At 42.6% G+C, this 19616-nt stretch overlaps 1 protein-coding gene across 2 annotated transcripts in view; it reads left to right on the top strand.

Moving 5' to 3' along the window:
* The window catches only part of PIK3CB (phosphatidylinositol-4,5-bisphosphate 3-kinase catalytic subunit beta), a 100864-nt gene that overhangs the window by 28508 nt on the left and 52740 nt on the right, over positions 1 to 19616 (top strand). For both annotated transcript variants that reach the window (XM_061378884.1, XM_061378885.1), the window contains one exon: positions 11904 to 12023. The gene's annotated coding sequence lies outside the window, so the exon portion shown is untranslated. The remainder of the gene's footprint in view (positions 1 to 11903; positions 12024 to 19616) is intronic.

Here is a 19616-nt window from a genome sequence, read left to right as displayed (position 1 = left end):
AAATACTGTTGATATTTATCATGTGGTAATATTTGAAATCAAACAGCAAGTTGGACCACAGCATGTCTTTGAAGTACGCTTAGCTGGACACTGCTGTGTTTGTTCGTAATCTTTTGCAGTCCATGCTTTGGAGTTTGTTTTAATCAGAAAGAGCAAAGCCTTTAAACGTATTTGGAGCAGAGTGGGAGGCAGCTTCACAAAATGGCTCATTACAGTTAATTACTGAGAAATTAATTGTTTACTCTTGCTATGTAATTGTAGTCATGTCTTCTCATTTATATGAAACTAAAGATGCATGCAACAAAAAAGAATTTGGGAATGAAATAGGAAGAAATTTACATCGTCTCATCATAGTAGGCATTTAATACAATGTAAATGGGAAGTGAAACATAAGCTTGTGAAAGTAGTGAAGAAAATAGACTGCACAGAAGAGATAAGAAGAGAAATCACAAGTAGGGCTATTAATAATATTTCAAATAACTAAACAATTGTTATAGGATCTTTGTAGAACCCAGATGAAGACTCGCTGGTTTATTTTTCTGCTTAAAATGCAAGTGGATGTTTATTAATTTAATAACTGTTGGGTGGAACCAGGAGGGCTTTTTGCAGTGTTTTTACATCTATGACACACTAGTGAGTAGAAAATACAGCAACAGTAAGAGCTGTATTCAGGTGTCCTGAGTTGTGGGGAAATGCCTAGTCAGTGGGAGCTCTGCAGCTTAAATCTTTCAGAGTTGAAGCCTGTCAGAGGGAAATTGTGGAGAAGGACTTCATCATAAACTTGAGAGTGCCTGAAAATGGCTTAAAGCTCTATTTAAATTAAAACCTTTTTTGGTCAAAAAATGGTAGTGTGGAGTGTTCCTTAACAAGTCCTTGTGTTCTGTATTATGCCCAATAATTAACTTAGCTTCAAAAGTAAGTTTTAAAAGAAAAGTATGGGACATAATTGTGGTGTGAGACAGGACCAAAAGAACCAGTGCTTCACTGCCATCTCACAGATATAGGAATTGCTGTGCTGCTGCCTCCCTCCCCAAGACTTCTGTTTTCAGATACTGCTTTAGATGTAACAAAAATCCATGCAAAACCAGATTTTCTTTCTTTTTTTTTTATTATTACTTGAAATCTGTTTCAGTATTCAAAAAGATGAATTTTAGTAGTGAAACTGCTGAGGGTGTGCACTGATTGCAGACCAGTTGACTGGCACTTCATGAGATCTTGCTAACATCTCTGTAGATGTCACAAGGGCTTGTGCAGGGTGGTGGATTTGTTTAGACCTGCTTAAACTACTGCTTGGTGGTTATGCTAGCTCAGCCTCACGCCTTTGAGCTTCACACTCTGTGTGTGTATGCATGCTCATGCACATATAGGTATGGATTTCTTGGAGGAGCACTGCTCTATGACCATGGCTTCTAATTGTTCATTTCTGTAAGCCAGATCTAGTGAACCAGATTTAGAAAAGCTGCAGCACTGGCCTGGAGGTGCCAGGGATGTGGGGGCCCTGGAGAACGTGGGGCAGCCTACATCTTCACATGGACGAGTCTGTTCAACCTGATCTATTCATTTCTTTGTCACCAGCTTTGGAGCTATGGAACCAGTTGGGTAATCACTTGTGTCCTAAGCTGGAATGGAACTGGAAATGAGCTGGAAAGTGTTACTCATTTGACTCCTGTTTTTGAATCAATACAAAGCAAATCTAAGCACTTGTTTGTGAGTCATCTGAAATCATACAAACACTGCTGTTTTTATAAAATGATCACATGCTGTCTAGAACTTTGTGCCTCTTGAACTCTAGAGTACCCTCAGGTCTAGTACATTCTCCAGCCCAGGATCTGTCCTAGGGTGTTTAGGTGTTCCACAGTTGTCATTGTGAGTTATTGGCACTGGCAGCCAGCAGTCTAATACTGAGTGCATTTGCAGAGTTTCCCACTTAGAGAGATTTAGATAATTTCAATTTCAGTACACTGCACTCAAATCAGAGAATGACTGGTTGCTGAAGAGAATGAGAAATGTGCCATGTACATTTGTCTTGTTGTTAAGCTTCAGTAACAGTGATGATGTGTTCCCCTTCTGCTCTGCCCAGAGGCATTTCTTTTGAAAGGGGAAGAGCATAATAAAACCAGTTGAATCATTCTAGGAAAACAGTAATCAATTATTTTCGTTTAGGTTTCTGTTTGTTGATTCTAAGTCCTGCAGGTGATGCCAGCTGGAAGTATCTTTGCTCCCTTAGTTGAGGGTCTTTCATGTTCCAGTGTCAATAAGAACCTGCCATCTTTTGCTCTTTCATTGACTATCATAAGGACAGAAGATTGGCATTTGCCTCACAACTTCAATCATACTGAGTTCTACGCTACAGCCAGTAGCAGGATTACTGGGCTACTGAACCTTAGTACAATCAGGATATAGTGCTTCTACAGAGGGATTCCCCTCCTGTGAATTAAATTCAGGTATCAGTAGCTGGCACCCTCTTAGAAATCAGTGTTTTAAAAATAGAGTTGATGAAATCTTGCAAGTTCTTTTTTAGTATTTTCTTACAGTTGTAAACTGAAAATAATTCAGCAGTGTGTGTAACCAAATAACAAAACCATCCAATGTATTCTAAAGCGTAGTATGTGCTTGTGTGAATATCAATTTATTTTAAGTAGGCCTCTTGGACACTGAAGGGAGTTTCACAGAGGTGGGCCGTAGCCTTGTGAGGCTGGCTGTCTGGGTAGAGCAAACGTGGCTTTGATAAAGAGTGGTTCATAGCAGTTGAGTAGAGCTCCTGCTCTGAATCACCCACTGGATAAACATAGTTATGATATTAAGATCTTCTTAATGAAGACATGGCTGAATTTAGCTTCAAATCATGTTTCAAACTGCTGTCCATGTAACTTAATAACACTCCCCCATATTTTGTAATTATTCATGAAAATGCTTTGTGGTCTTCGTTTTGTCTGTCTGAAGTCTTTAAACTGACTTGTAGCTCTGACATAGATCTCTCTTTGCAACTCTTTTGGCTTAGAGCTTGGTATTCTGCAGTTTCTGTCTTGGCTTGTTTGGGTTTTTTAGTTTTCTGTGGGTATTTTTACACTATGAGAGCTTGTAGATGTATGCTTGGTTTGGTTAAAAAGATTTTGAATGAGGCAGGTGGGTTTCATAGAGCAACTGTGGTCTGCATTTTCAAGTGACACATTTCAGATAAGGTTGAGGCTTTTTATTTAAAGGATGATACTGGTTTTTGACCAGCACCTGTGAAATTCAAACACAAGGAAGAACATTGCTGTGTGTGTATAACAGTATGCTGGCTATTATCAGTAAATTACTTTGTCTCTTGATATTACTGCAGAAATGCCACCTTTAAAAGGTCAAAACTGGTTTCTGCTGTTGAAGAGACTGTGGGCATTGCATAATTAGGGTGATGTGTACGTGTGGTTCCCCTGTTTGGATCAGTTTGCACGTAACATTGTGCCACATACAGGAAATAATTTTTTCAACTTCAGGTTTTAATTTGCATTTTCAGCCTTTGCACTAAGATGTGCAGTATGTGGAAGGTGCATGTTGCTGTGATTCAGGCACATGTGTACTGCTGCAAGTTCTTCTCATTGATGTACTCCATGAGCTTGGGTTATAATGGCTCAATTACTAATAGCAAATGTTCTTGAAGAATTTTGAGCTTATTGTTGTTGACAGTTAAGACTGAGGAAGGAGGGATAAGAACGTTGCTTTATGTTTCTCAATGTTCTTCTCCTTTGAAGGTATTAGGGGTATTTACTGATGGTTAGTCCTCCTTGTGTCTCAGACGTGTTGAAATGTTGGTGAGTTTCTTCATTGCTAAGTGGCTGCTACAGCAGCTAATTCAGCTTTACATGCACTTGTCCAATCTTCAGTACTATTGAGAGCAGGAAATATGCAAGACAGCTTTGAGTATTTGACACAAAAACTATACAGCTATACCCTAGCTGTATGTTTCTCTGTGTGTTGCTGCCCAGAACATCTCCTAGTGCTCTCAGTGCTGGTCCTGTTGCCTTCCTCAGTGCATTCTTCCAGAGCAGGAGATTGATTTGCGGAGAGGAAGATACTCAAGAAACTGCTATGTCATGTCATTCAACCCACTCAAAGTTCCTTACCCTAAAGCGCATGCAGAGTATCCTCTCTAACAAATGGTTTCTTTGTGTGCTCTGGCAGAGTTCACAGAGGAGCCTGTCTCCTGGGTCTAGAAATTGTTACAGGGTAGGAGACCATAGTGCCAGAATTAGCCCAGTAATTTCTGTGTGGCATTTGGTACTGCTGCTGAATGATTTTTCTTCCCCCTCCCCCTTGTTTGTTTATTGATTTATGCTTTAATTTCTTTGCAGGTTTCCCTGGCTTATAATTGTTTCCATTTTACATTAAATATCACACAGGCATTATAGGCAAAAGTTTCTTGTACATTTTCCCCTTTCTTCCCTTGTGGTACAGTTTGTTTTTTTTCTCATGCATTCACAAGTGTTTCTGTGGACATAAAGAAGTCCACACTGTACAACTGTAGACTTTACTGTATTGTCACGGGCGTTTTGATTGCCACCATTCCTGAATTAGTTTGTAAGGTTATTAATGTTTGTTTTTCCAAACCAGTTATGATTTGCACAAAGATGAGCTCTGTAATAACAGTGTAATGAAAAGATTCACAAAAAATTATTATCGTGCGATATAAATTTTCTCATGCAAAAGCTGTAACCTGAAATGGAATAGGATTTCTATTAGGTTTGTGGTGGTACTTTCTGTAGAATTGGTATGGGCAAGTGCCCAAGATGGTTTTGTGATGTGTTGTGCTCTTGGCTGAGCTCACAGTAAATAGAGATCCATTGAAGAAGGCCCCAGTGATAACATCCAAATGTCTTTGCCGTGTTCACCAGAGAGGTGCAGGGGGAAGAGGCGTGTGCTCATCAGAGTCCAGTTTGTGTTCATTGCTCGAGGCATTTGCGTCAAGTCTTTCTGACCTTTGCTCTGCTCCCAGCTTTTATCCTTGTGTGTTTCTTCTACAGTTGGAGTTCTCACTAGTTGTTCAAGGTAGTTAAAAGGCCATCAGAGTGTCTGTTAGCTAGTGTAGTCACCAGCCTTAGAAAACTTTCCCATGCATGCCTTGAAGGTAGAAAGTGAACTGGCATATGAAAGGTTGACCCTGATGTGATCTATGGTTATGTGATAACCGCCTCTCATAATCTTTGAGAAATAAGGAAGGTTGGTTAGCTAGAAAAACAAAGCTGCACAGTGTCAGCCTGTAATTAAGGGCTTTTTCTAATGCTCGAATCTAGCAGTGGGTAGTTAGTCTGTATACATCAGAAATGTCTCAAGGTCTGGAGGGCTAGCCATTCCCCTGTCTACCCTCAGGGTACAGCTGGTTGCAGAGGATCAGCAGGAAGCCTCTTGTCAATGTCATGTCTGAATTGCAGTGGAGATCAAACTACTGTGAGAATAGAGAAGAAGAAGGACAGAGCTGTAGGGAAGCGAGCAGCAGTCTAGCAAGCAAGAGACTGTGGCGAACACAGGAACTGGTATACTGTGACAGGAGCTGTTCACAATGTACTGTCTTATTAAATGGCTGCAATTTACGCACCCTAGAAACTTTCTGGGCTTTATGCATATGCCTATCCCTCAGGTTGAATGCCAGTGCATTGAGCACTCTGCTAAGACATTCTTCTTTTATTTCTCACCAAATTCTGAATAAGGCATGAGAAGCATTAGCTCTCCTTGCCTCACCAGTGTCTTAGAAATGAATAGAGTTTTGGAGGTTGACTGTCTAAAATGGGCATGACATGAAGCTTGGTAGGAGCCAAGCAGCTATTTCCTGTTTCAGGTCACAGTTTGCACTATGTGCTGTGAAGAGAAAGGAAAGAATGAGACAGAGGGCGGCTCTGAGCAGAAGTGGCAGCACTAATATGACTGCTTTCTCCTCTAGTACTTGAGTTATTTCATAAAATGCACTCTTTAGTCCAGAAATCTGACAACATATGTGTTACACATTGTTTGCATTGATGAACTTAATAAAATGGATAGATAGTATGGTACTATCTACCATAGTACCCTGGTAGGAAAGAAATAAGGTCACGGTTGTTTCCAGTATATCGGTGATCATCATCATCATCATCATCATCATGGCTTGACTTCGCGAACGAAGATTTGGGAAGGGCATTTACCCACGCTTACTACAAGCGCGCTGATGACTAAGAAGGCCAATGTGGGATAGGCAGATCCGGCTACAAAAAGCACAGCGGAAGGTCTTCTTGGATGGAACAGGTGGGACACGATTCTTCCTGTGTTGTCTTTTCTCCTCGAGACTAGTTCTTCGTGAACTCTCAAAGGAGTCAGTGGCATTATGTATGGTGTGCCTCCAAGTCTCCCGATTGGAGGCCAAGGTGGACCACTGATGGTAGTCAATATGGCCAAGGCTAAGGTATTGTTTCAGGGAGTCCTTATATCTCTTCTTTGGGGCACCTCTCTTGCGGCTACCGGTGGCAAGTTCACCGTAAAACACGATCTTGGGGAGGCGGTGATCCTTCATTCTAGAGACGTGCCCTGCCCAGCACAGCTGCAATTTCAGCAATGTGGCCTCGGTGCTGGTGACCCCTGCCTGTTCAAGGACAGTGACATTACACACAGAGTCAGTCCAATGGATGTTTAGAATTGTACGGAGGCAGTGCTGATGAAAGCGTTCCAGGAGTCGCAGGTGATGACGGTAGATGACCCATGATTCAGACCCATATAAAAGAGTAGACAATACAATGGCTCTGTAGACACTGATCTTTGTACTTTTCTTCAGGTGTTTATTGCACCAGACTCTTTTATGGAGTTTTCCAAAGGCTGTATATGCCTTTGCTATTCTGTTGTCTATCTCTTTGTCAATCGTGGCATCCGAGGAAATGATGCTTCCCAGATAGCTGAACTGCTGAACTGTCTTCAGCTTTGACTCGCCGATGGTAATATGGGGATGGCTATAATCTTCTTGCGGTGCAGGTTGGTAGAGGACTACTGTCTTCTTCAAGCTGATTTCCAGCCCAAAAACCTCAGCCGCCTCCGCAAAGCAAGATGTTAAACGCTGCAGAGCTGCTTCTGTGTGGGCAACAAGGGCGGCATCATCAGCAAAGAGCAGTTCACGGACAAGATGGTTTAGGGTCTTAGTGTGGGCCTTCAGTCGCCTTAGATTGAATAGGCTACCATTGGTACGATATCAAATATAAATGCCATCTTGTTCGTCGAGGTCTGCTGTAGCCCTTTGGAGCATCATGCTGAAGAAGATTGTGAATAAGGTCGGTGCGAGAACGCAACCTTGTTTCACACCATTGGTTATTGGGAAAGGCTCAGAGAGTGCATCACCATACCTGACTTGGCCTTGCTGATCCTCATGTAACAGAATAATCATTTTCAGGAACCTGGGGGGACAACCTAATCGTTCTAAGATCAGCCACAAGCCTTTCCTGCTCACAGTGTCAAAAGCTTTGGTGAGGTCAACGAAAGTTACGTATAACCCCTTATTCTGTTCTCTACACTTTTCTTGCAGTTGCCTGAGAACAAATACCATGTCTGTGGTACTTCTATTAGCCCTGAAACCACACTGACTTTCAGGTAGAAGTTCTTCTGCGATGGCAGGTACTAGTCTGTTCAATAGTATTCTTGCAAGAATTTTACCAGCAATGGAGAGCAGAGTTATACCACGGTAGTTTGAGCAGTCTGACTTGACACCTTTTTTCTTATACAGAGTGACGATGATTGTGTCACGAAAGTCTGACGGTATTTTGCCTTGTTCCCAACAGCACACAACTAGCTCATGAAATTTAGCGTGAAGTGCTTGGCCTCCATGCTTCCATATTTCAGGTGGGACTCCGTCAACCCCAGCTGCCTTGCCAGTTTTCACCTGCTGTATGGCCTTAAGAGTCTCTCCCATGGTAGGGGCTAAATCCAATTCGTTTTTCACTGGATGTTGCAGAATGTGCTGGATTCCTTCGCCTTGGACTACACGGTTAGCACTAAAGAGGGTTTGAAAATGTTCAGACCAACGATTCAGGATGGAGATTTTATCTGTAAGAAGCGTTTGGCCATCTGCACCAAGTAAGGGGCTTTGAACCTGGAATGTGGGTCCATACACTGCCTTCAGAGCCTCATAGAATCTTCTGTGGTCACCCAAATCTGCACATAGTTGAGTCTTTTCTGCTAGGTTGACCCACCACTTGTTCTGGATGTCTCTAAGTGTCTGTTGGAGTTTGCTACATGCAAGACGAAAGGCTGCTTTTCTTACATGGCAGAGTGGCTGAGCGAGGTGTGCTTGATGAGCAGATCTCTTTTTTGTCAGCTATTCCTGGACCTCCTGGTTGCTATCGTCAAACCAGTCTTTGTTTTTCTTTGAGGAGAACCCGATGGATTCTACGGAGGACTGCAGGATGCTGTTTTTGATATGTTGCCAAAGCGCTTCAGGAGAAGAATCTATAAGTTGGTCTTCAAGCCTAGTTTGAAGGTTAGCCTGAAAGCTGTCCCTCACTGCAGCTATTTGAAGATTATCAACATTGAGCCTCCTCCTTGGAATGCCTCCCCTCTTAGGTTTGGGCTTGAAGTGGAAATTAAGTTTGCAACGCACAAGGCGGTGGTCTGTTTGGCATTCTGCACTAGGCATCACTCTGGTCTGGCAGACATCACGAATATTTCTCTGGCGCACTAAAACAGAATCAATAAGGTGCCAATGTTTAGATCGAGGATGCATCCAGGTTGTCTTCCAGCTGTCTTTCTGCTGGAAGATAGTGTTGGTGATGGTAAGCTGTTGCTCTGCACAGAACTCTAGTAAGAGGCGACCGTTATCATTGCAGTTGCCAACACCGTGCTTGCCTAGTACTCCTTTCCAGGCTTCAAAGTTCTTTCCTACTCGGGCGTTGAAGTCACCAAGGATTATGATCTTGTCTTCTATAGGAACTTTCTGAGTGAGGTGACACAGGTCGGAGTAGAATTTTTCTTTTTCTGCAGGGTCAGCTTGCAGAGTTGGAGCATATATGCTGAAAAGAACAACGTGTTGCTTATTGTGCAGTGGAAGATGTAAGGAGATAATACAGTCGGAATGACCTATCGGCAGATTTTCAAGTTTAGAGGCTATGGAGTTTTTAATCATGAAGCCGACTCCAGAAAGATGACTTTCAGTTTTGGGTTTGCCTGACCAGTAGAGTGTATAGCCAGCACCATGTTCTTTGAGGCTACCTTCCTCATGAAGGCGAACTTCACTGAGTGCAGCGATATCCATGTTAAGACGTGACAATTCATGAGCAATTAGCGCAGAACGGCGCTCAGGACGCCCACTGTTCACTGTATCAAGCATGGTTCTGATGTTCCAACATGCGAGTGTCAATCTGGACACACCTTTGGAGGCAGGTGTATGCCTTTGTCTCTTTGTTTTTAATTGACCGCAATAGAAGATGCCCATTGGCCGTGGCTAGCCAACCAGGTGGAGGGGGAGATGAGCTTTGGTTAGGCCACCTTTTCTAGGCCTCTCTCCATATGGAGCAAGCAGTGCTGTCCTTGAAAAAGGCTGCTTGGTCATTCAGGATGCTGCCGAACAAGACTGTCATCTCCTGGGTCAGACTTGAGCGACCAATGTCCTGAACCGCCTGCATGCAGGGTTGGGTCTGCGACTTCCAGTGCACCTTATCACGTGCCGTTTTGTCCCTCGCCTGTCGCTGCAGGGCTTTGCAAGTGTGGGTAAACCCTTCGGGCCTGCGCAGTGGATTTATTTTAGGTGAGGCACAGCGTGCGCAGAACTGGCCTCACCCTTTACACCTGAGGTTTATCTGCCAGGGCCTAGCGAGCTTGGACGGTGACAGCAAAGTCCTCAGGTCGTAGGTTTAATTAGAGTATCCTTCTCTTAGATGGATGGCCTTACAGGGCTACATGAGCTCCATCTGCCCGGGTTTGAAGTTGGAGTTGTCCTTCTCCTAGGATGGTTGCCTGAAGGCTAGTGAGCACATCCGGCCCATGGACACACTTTGTCTGACCCTTCATTTGAGAGCTGACTGGCATGAGAGACCCTACCGGAAGCATAAGCCACCACCAGCATAACTCCCAACTTCACAAGGGCACGCAAGCTCTTTCCCCCCGACAAGGGGGTGTCCGTGAAAGAGATCGGTGATACACTGATTAGAAAACTAGTATTGGCATGTTTTACCTGTGATTCCTACATAGCAGTTGGGAGGGTTCTCTGTGGTTTGCCAACCTCTGTGGAAGTTATAGTTGTTAGGGTAAGTTTACATCATACACACCAGCAGTGGCATATCTGTGATTTCAAAGCACTGTTGTTATGTTGGTGCTTGTAGGTTTCCCATGAAAGATTTCCTATGGATTTAGAATGGTGTGTCAGGCTCCCACCACCTGGTTTGTCATCGTGTGACTAGTTAGCCAGATAGCTCTAGAAGGTTGGGATATCTCATCTTTAGTTAAAATCCTGCTTCTGCCCCAGGGCATAGGGCTTCAGACATACACTGTGTCCCTCCTTGGAGCCCACCTGAGTGCTTCTCCAGGTGGAAGTTCTGCAAGTAGTGACTGTTCATTTTGTATCTACAGTATAAGGCATTTCACACCTCCCAAGCTCCTGCCTTCTGGCCAGTAGGTTTGGTTCTGATTTTTCTGACTCCATAAAAGCAAACAGTGACATGGCTGTAGAACGTTAGTGGCAGACTGGTAGTTTTGCATTGGTTGTGAGAGAGTCACACTGTTCCTTTGTCCATGTAGTTTCTAAGTTGTGTAAGATTTAGAAATCCTACACGTTTTAGAAACCTGCACTCAGTTTTTCCTCAAGTTTTCCTTTTTGGCTGTTGCCTGCTGTAGGCTCTTAGGCTTTAATCGTGAGAAGTTTCTGGACTAGTACATACCTTGATGCACCACCAGATTGTTTTCAGAAGGTTGTGTGTGGAGCAGTAACTTGTTTTTTCCAGACTTCAGCAGATGGGCAACAACTGTTTTTCCCTCAAAGCAACTGACGAAACCTAAGTTGCTTCAGAGTGCTCTACATACTGATCCCTATAGAGGTTCTGCTCTGCATGGGACAGAGGGAATGACAGCCCTGGTTCCTGATCGTGTTGTGTTCCTACAAGTACAATGTGTACTCCTAAGTGTGGCTTAGAAACAGAATTGTTTATAGGAGGAGGAGTGTAGTTACATGGCTTGTATTTTGTGGCTCGGCCTACAAACCAATAGTATCAGTGCAAACTGGTAGCACTGCTTTGGTCTCGAGGGGGGTTTAAATATTTTTTGTATATCTCACTTTGTTGAGAGCCTGGTTTGCAAGGTAGAGCTAAATGGAGATGATGCCTTGGCTCTGTGGAGCTGCTTTGTCCTGTACGTGTGGAGGATGTTGGTAAGAGGAGACCTATTGAACCTTTCTCCTGCCGTTTCACAAGTTGAAATATGAATAGTAAGATGGGATCACTTGTGTTATCAGCTCAAATTCTCCACAATAGGACTACAGATGACATTAAACTCTTAAAAAACCCACATAGATTAGCTTACAGCCAAGTGTACAAGAGAAGATGTGTTAGGAGGGTGAAGACAGTTCTATTTCCCTTTGTTTTGTCTGTGGATCTGACCCAAATTTAAAAATACCTGTAGCAGTTGAAACATGTATTTACTGTGTAATTAATGTGATACCTGTATTGTTAGAATAAATGGCAACTCCAACATATTTTTTCCTTTCCTTTTTTTTCCTGGTAACGGAGCATTTGAGGACTTGACATTGATTTGTTCGCTTGTGTAATATTGAGTAATACTGACTTTACTGTTGTACCATGTGAAGAGAATGAAAATGTGGGGTTAATTGGATATTTCTGCCCCAAAAGTTAATGGCACTACTAAATCAACTAGAAATTGCTGATTTTTCTCATTCGGTTAATGACATGTTGTGTTTTGCTTTTTTTTAGGTCACATTTGGGTCATCTTGTGGAACCTTCTGAGAAAACAAGGGTAATAATAAGAAAACAATGTTTAATGAAAGTATCTTCAGTACACAGTCAGACTGAAACAGGAACAGGTTATCTGGAGTAAGTATTAGAGGTTTTTGGTGGGGTTGGTTGTATTGTTTTCTTCTTTATAAAGTCAGTAGCGTGGTTATTCTATTTAACTTTGTTAGAGTTGCATTCAGAAGTAAAAATCGGTGACTCCATACTAGTTTTGGTTGATCAGCTGGTAATGGATAATCTTTTGGGCTCTTATTGAAGCATTTCCTGTCTTAGAAGCAATTGCATCTTATGAAATTTAGACGGGTTTCAGACTCTTCTCTTGGCTTCTGTGTATTCTGTATAGGGTTTTGAACAGGGAGTGGCCTCATACAAATATGATAACATTTTACCCCCAATTTACTAGCAAAAGTTAAAGCCCTGGCTGTATCTTTCAGTGTATTTGAAAATTGGTTGGTTTTTTTTTTTTTGGCTGAAAATTTCCATTCCTGGCATTTTCTATGTGACCTTGATGTTTTTGTTGTCAGTATTTTAATATTTGGCTTGTGTTGCAGTTGTGTTGTCCTTCAGACTAGCATAAGTCTTCAGTTTATGACTCTCAGACCTGTCTTTTCTTCACTGTTGCTAGTTGACTTTTAGCTTTTCTGAGTTCTAGGCTGATATATGTATATCTCATTTATGATGTAAGAAGTTGAACTGCCTACCTCAGGGACTGTGGATTGCACCTTTTGGTACTAAACATTGATATACCGACACAATATAAATCTTAGTTTCCTTGTGCATCGCTTACTTATGGTAGGTTGCCTTGTTTGGATCAGATTGTTGAAACATCCTGGTAGAGGTTAGAAACTGGGAAAAATCTGCATAATTTTGTCTGATGCGAATTTTGCTCATGCTGCGTGCTATGTCACTGTAATTCTGCACGAGCCATTGCCAATGAGTGAAAAATATCTGGCCATTAGAACTGAAAGGGTTGGAAACCAGTTTTAGTTTACAAGATTATTTTGACATACAGCTTTATTGCCAAGAGGAAATGACTCTTCTTAGCTTCTCCTTTAAAAAGGGATCTGGACATGGTGTCATAATTTGGGTAGAAAAATGTCTGAGTGGGTTTCACAGACAAGATAAACTTTTCCTACTTGGTATTTTTTCCAAAGCAGTTTTTTAACTGGCAGAATAACATATTTGGATCGAGTATTAATTTCTTTTTTTTTTTCTAAGGTAGGAAATGCATTATTGTAAAGTTTCAATTAAAGATGGATTTAAAGAGGTTGATGTGTGTGTTAGTTCCCTTTTTGTAAGCACTTGAAGCTAATGCTGCAGTTTTAAGTCAGTACATGTAAATTTGTAGCAGTTTCTGATCTAGGCCATATGTCAAGTGGCTGGAAAACCTACTCAGAAAAGGTTCTTGTAGCTCTGACACTTCAGTTCTGACCTCTGAAGTTTTCAGGAGCTGTGTTGCATGATGTTATTTGTCTTTTACTCACATACTAGACTACAGGGTGGAAATACAGGCACCTATCACAATGTCCAAATAAAGTAATACCTATTTGTTGTTTGCACACTTCCTTTTGACAGGTTAATTCTCAAGTCTGATAATCAAGGCACCAAAAGAGATGGGCAATAATGTTGAAACTGAGCTCTCCAAACAAATGAAATTAAAAACGTCCACTGGAGGCAGCTTTAGTCATTTTCAATAATTATATACAGGCTTATATTGGGCATTAAACTTGCTCATGTGTTCAGTAGCCAGTAAACTTTGTTCCCCCCATTTTGTTTTTTAAGGGACTTGGAGAATTCAGTTACTAAAATTGCTTCTAGTTTGTCCTTTTCGGAGAAATATTTTTGGATGCTTCATGTTTGTTTAGATTTGGACATTTGTGCAGAGTTCAATCATTCCAAAGTATTTTGCAGCTGGAATACTTCATTAAAGAAGTAAAAACATGAAAAGAAGGTCTGTGTGGTGTCCATATTCACAGATACAAAGCCAGTGGAGTTCTCATGAAGTCTTAAAAGCAGATGTCAAATCTCAGAGCTGGGGAGAAGTAACCCCATGCAGCAGTCATCCTGGGATTGACTCCTAAGGCAGCTACTAATAGTAGTTCCTAAAGGTAGGAGCTTTCGTGTGAACCAGCAGTGAACACTAACAGGCTGCCTCAGCAGGAATAGTGTGAACCAGCACTGAACACAGCAGGCTGCCTCAGCAGGAATACCACCAGCAGGACAAGGGAAACGACTGCTCCCTTCCACTTGGTGCCTCTGAAGCTGCATCCAGAATATTTCTCCAGTTCCGGGCCCTAAACAAGAGGGATGCTCACAAACTAGAGAGAGTTCAGAGGAAGGGCTGCTGCTGAGGGGCTGAAGGGTGTGACATTTGAGGTGCGGATGTGCATGACCTTTGACTGGGGAAGACAAGGAGAGAAAGATCTTTACCAAGATTTCCACTGGCTGAAGGAGGATTATAGAGCAGATGTGGTCAGGTGTCTGAGAGAGAAGAACTTTACTGTGAGGGTGGTTAAGCACTGGAGCAGATTTGGTCATGGAGACTTTGGAGTCTCCATCCATGGAGCCTTTCAAAATTAACTGTGCAAACTCCTAAGCAACGTGCTTTAACTTCAGTGTTGAAACCGGTCTTGGGACCAGATGACTCCCAGAGGTTTCTTTCAACCCAAATTAGTCTGTGATTCTTAGATAATATTAATTATTCTTGGTCCTTCTGGTGAATGGCCAGGACTACTTTTGGTTTTATTACCATTAACTTCATGACAGAGGTACTGATTGAGTGCCATTTTTAGGATTATTCTTTTCTACTAAATGACATTATATTTCAAGCTGTTTTTATAAAGCACATATGAAAAAGATGCATGAAATAAATTTAAATATTTGTGTTAGGCTTAGTTTGTTGCTTGTTCAGCAACGATTCCTATTCTTATGTAGTAAATGGCTGTGAATGCCCACTTCTGAATCTGTAGGGTTTTTTCCTTAAAAGGCATTTTTCTAACTTTTAAGTGTCCATGGCATCTCTGTATGTGAGACTTAAGCGCAGTCTGCTTGTGTGATAGCTGTGTGATTTGGTCCATGTGCCCTCCTCGTTGGAGAAAATTTCACTCATTATTTTCCACTGGCTTTAATTATTTCCCTTTTTACCTCTCTTTGTAGCTGCATTCAATGTGTCTGCTGGAGAATAATCCTCTTTCCTAGAGGTTTTGATTGAAATGTCAGAAATAATTGAAAAGAGAATCTTTTAGTCCCTGTGTGAAGAGGTATCTATATATAGGAAAACCTCAATTTCTGCTTTTCACTTTTTTAATAGTGGAAAGTCCTCTAGCTCATAATTTAGAGATGTAACATTTTAACAGCTGAATTAAGCAGTTGGCTGCTGTGGGAATTTGATAGTCTAGCTCCATTTGTACATGTTGAAAAGAGGGGAAATAGTAACTGTTAATACATTTGTCTTGTAAGTGGAATATTTACTTCTCCTGTCCTTTATGTTTACACTAGAACAAGTAATTACTCTGACTGGTGGAATAGGCAAGAAAATAGCAGAAAGCAGAGCTAATACTGATTTAATATTTCCTTGTATTTTTTGTTAGACTGATACAAATGTTTTGGGGGGGGGGGGGGGCGACAACATATGGACAGGGACCCTGCAGTTTACTTAGCACAATAGATCAAGAAAAGCACAACCCCAGATTATCAGTGCATCTTTTCAGATCCATGTCAGGCACATTGAATAATGGCTTCGTCTGTTACACACACCTTTAGGCTCTAGTTTTACCTACATTTTTTAAATGAGTTTAAGAGCTGTGAAGTGGCAAACCAGCCCTGGGGCTGTCAATTCTCCTCCCGCTCATCTTGTTTCTGTTTACATCTTCACTTTCCTGGCACAAGCAGTTATGCAGCTTTGTAAGGAACTGACTCACCTGTGTTAAAATGACATCTTTATTCAGAGTTAAGCTTCCCTCTGGGTTATGGTTCAGCTCTTTCTCCTCCTTTCCCCTTGAGTCTCACCGTCCAGTCATCTTTCTTCCCATAGAATCATAGAATAGTTAGGGTTGAAAAGAACCTTAAGATCATCAAGTTCCAACCCCCCTGCCATGGGCCCGGACACCCCACACTAAACCATATCACCCAAGGCCTCGTCCAACCTGGCCTTGAACACTGCCAGGGGTGGAGCATTCACAACCTCCCTGGGCAACCTATTCCAGTGCCTCACCACCCTAACAGGAAAGAATTTCCTCCTTATATCCAATCTAAGCTTCCCCTGTTTAAATTTTAACCCATTACCCCTTGTCCTATCACTACAGTCCCTAATGAAGAGTCCATCTCCAGCATCCCTATATGCCCCCTTCAGATATTGGAAGGCTGCTATGAGGTCTCCACGCAGCCTTCTCTTCTCCAGGCTGAACAGCCCCAACTTTCTCAGCCGATCTTCATATGGGAGGTGCTCCAGTTCCATGATCATCTTCGTGGCCCTTCTCTGGACTTGTTCCAACAGCTCCATGTCCTTTTTATGTTGAGGACACCAGAAGTATACACAATACTCCAAGTGAGGTCTCACGAGAGCAGAATAAAGGGGCAGAATCACCTCCTTCACCCTGCTGGTCACACTCCTTTTGATGCAGCCCAGGATACGGTTGGCTTTCTGGGCTGCAAGCGCACACTGAAGCTGGCTCATGTTCATTTTCTCATCGACCAGCACCCCCAAGTCCTTCTCTGCAGGGCTGCTCTGAATCTCTTCTCTGCCCAACCTGTAGCTTTGCCTGGGATTGCTCCAACCCAGGACCTTGCACTTGGCATGGTTAAACTTCATGAGGTTGGCATCAGCCCACCTCACAAGTGTGTCAAGGTCCCTCTGGATGGCATTCCTTCCCTCCAGTGTATCAACCGAACCACACAGCTTGGTGTCATCGGCAAACTTGCTGAGGGCGCACTCAATCCCACTGTCCATGTCAGCGACGAAGATGTTAAACAAGACCGGTCCCAACACTGATCCCTGAGGGACACCACTCGTTACTGGTCTCCAGCCGGACATTGAGCCATTGACCACAACTCTTTGTGTGCGGCCATCCAGCCAGTTCTTTATCCACCGAGTGGTCCATTCATCAAATTGATGTCTCTCCAATTTAGAGACAAGGATGTCGTGTGGGACAGTGTTGAACGCTTTACACAAATCCAGGTAGGTGACATCAACTGCTTTACCACTGTAGCCCCATCATAGAAGGCCACCAAATTGATCAGGCAGGATTTCCCCTTAGTGAAGCCATGCTGGCTGTCACCAAGCACCTTGTTGATTTTCATGTGCCTTAGCATGCCTTCCAGGAGAATCTGCTCCAAGGTTTTGCCAGGCACAGAGGTGAGACTGACTGCTCTGTAATTCCCCGGGTCATCCATTTTGCCCTTCTTGAAAATGGGGGTTATATTTCCCTTTTTCCAGTCATTGGGAACTTCACCTGACTGCCATGATTTTTCAAATATGATGGCCAGCGGCTTAGCAACTTCATTTGCCAGCTCCTTCAGGCCCCACGGATGGATTTCATCAGGGCCCATGGACTTGTGCATGGTCAGGTTTTTAAGATGGTCTCGAATCAATTCCTCTCCTACAGTGGGCCCAAGGTCTTCATTCTCACAGTCCCTGCCTCTGCCTTCCAAGACTTGGGTGGTGTGGTCAGAGCCTTTGCTAGAGAAGACTGAGGCAAAGAAGTCATTCAGAACCTCAGCCTTCTCCAAATCCTGTGTAGCTAGTTCTCCCAAGAGCTTCCAGAGGGGGCCTATGTTCTCCCTAGTCTGTTTTTTATTTGCTATGTACCTGTAGAATCCCTTCCTGTTATCCTTAATATCCCTAGCCAAGTTTAATTCTAACTGGGCCTTAGCTTTCCTAACCTGGTCCCTAGCTTCCCAGACAACATCCCTGTACTCTTCCCAGGCTGCCTGTCCTTGCTTCCACTTTCTATAAAACTCTTTTTTCATTTGAATTTTCCTCAGCAGCTCCTTATCCATCCAAGGAGTTCTCCTGGCCCTCCTGCTGCACTTCCTTCCGGTTGGGATGCAACACTCCTGAGCTTGTAGCAGGTGATCCTTGACTATCAACCAAGAGTCTTGGGCCCCCCTGCCCTCTAGGGCTGTATCCCATGGAACCTTACTAAGCAGATTCCTGAAGAGGCCAAAGTCTGCTCTTTTGAAGTCCAGGGCAGTGAGCTTGCTGCACGCTCTTCTCACTGTCCTAAGGATCTCAAATTCGACCATGTCATGATCACAGCATCCAAGGCTGCCCTGCAGTGCCACATTTCCAACGAGCCCTTCCCTGTTGGTGAGCACAAGGTCAAGCATGGCACCTCTCCTTGTCAGCTCCTCTATTACTTGCAGAAGGAAGTTGTCTTCCACACAATCGAAGAACCTCCTGGATTGCTTGTGCCGGGCCGCACCGTCATTCCAACAGATGTCAGGGTGGTTGAAGTCACCCATGTGACATCTCGATTCACCTCTTCCGTTAAGCTTGATTTTTCTGTTTGTTTGAAATGACCATGTGAGAATCTCATCATTTAAATGTTTAATAGAACATTTTTCTAATGCTACAACTGAACATATCCTAACATTTTACACCAAATATAAAATATCTACAGTGATCTGGATTATCGAAATTGAATTACCTAGGTTGTGAAGTAACCATCTCTGATCTCCAAGATCTTTAGTCTTGCTATCCTGGAGCACACTATACAGAATGCATTGGTCTTTGTGTCACGTCCCTCTCTCCCTGCTGCTATTTAAAACTTACCAAATATCTGAGAAAGCTGTTTACAAATTTTCCTAGCAGTGAATGTATCAGCTATGTTCTTATAACCCAGTTGACACAGAATACTCAGCTGTTTGACTGGGCTTTTTGCTTCGTTTAAGCCTTTCTCCTTGTGTCCCTGACTTCGTTGGTCATGGTGTCAAATGAACTGTTACTTTTATATGACAGTGCTTTTCTAATCTACTCTTTTCTTCCATTTCTTTATATTCCATCCCACCTTGACCATGCACAATTAAACTCCAGTTAGCTGAATGTTTTTGTATAGTGGCCCCAGCTTCAGTGTGATCCAGTGATCACATGCTTCTAAAGATCATTTCAGACAGTAGCATTTGAATGTGCATGGAGTTTTTTTTCTCCTTGCAACTCACTTTAACTGCACAATACAGAGATGGCCTGATAATCCTTACTTTTATATTTATATTTCAATGTATCTGTATAGTGATTTCAAGACAGAGCAAAGGATAGTCACAAATTAGTTGTGAAAAGCTGTTACGCTACTTTCTTGCTTTGTGCTCATTATGAATTATGTGTGCCTGTGAATTGTCTGAAGTCTGTCAGAATTCTGGGACTTGAGTTTTATTTGTTTGGTTCATTATGAATAATCTTTGGAGCGAGCAGGAACTGTGGTGAATTGCCTGAGTATAAAGTAATAAGGAGTAAGCAAATCCCTTTATCCTCCTCCTGATAAGTCTTCCAAGTCTGGAATACCATTTTATTAGTGTTGTTCTCTACCTGCACACTTGTTTAGCAGGAAAAATTTTCTGAGGACAAGAATCTGATTTACAGCTGCTTTAAAATGACACTTGCATTGAATCATAGACCAATGTCTGTAAGAGCTGACAAGAGGTAACCCAACCATCTTTTCGAATCAGGTTGATCAAATC

Source organism: Neopsephotus bourkii, unplaced genomic scaffold, assembly GCF_033783945.1.
Source record: "Neopsephotus bourkii isolate Nb327-2 ecotype Australia unplaced genomic scaffold, CSIRO-AGI_Nbou_v1 NB_1768, whole genome shotgun sequence".
In the NCBI taxonomy this organism is placed as follows: domain Eukaryota; kingdom Metazoa; phylum Chordata; class Aves; order Psittaciformes; family Psittacidae; genus Neopsephotus; species Neopsephotus bourkii.
This window is presented reverse-complemented; position numbering and strand designations above follow the sequence as displayed.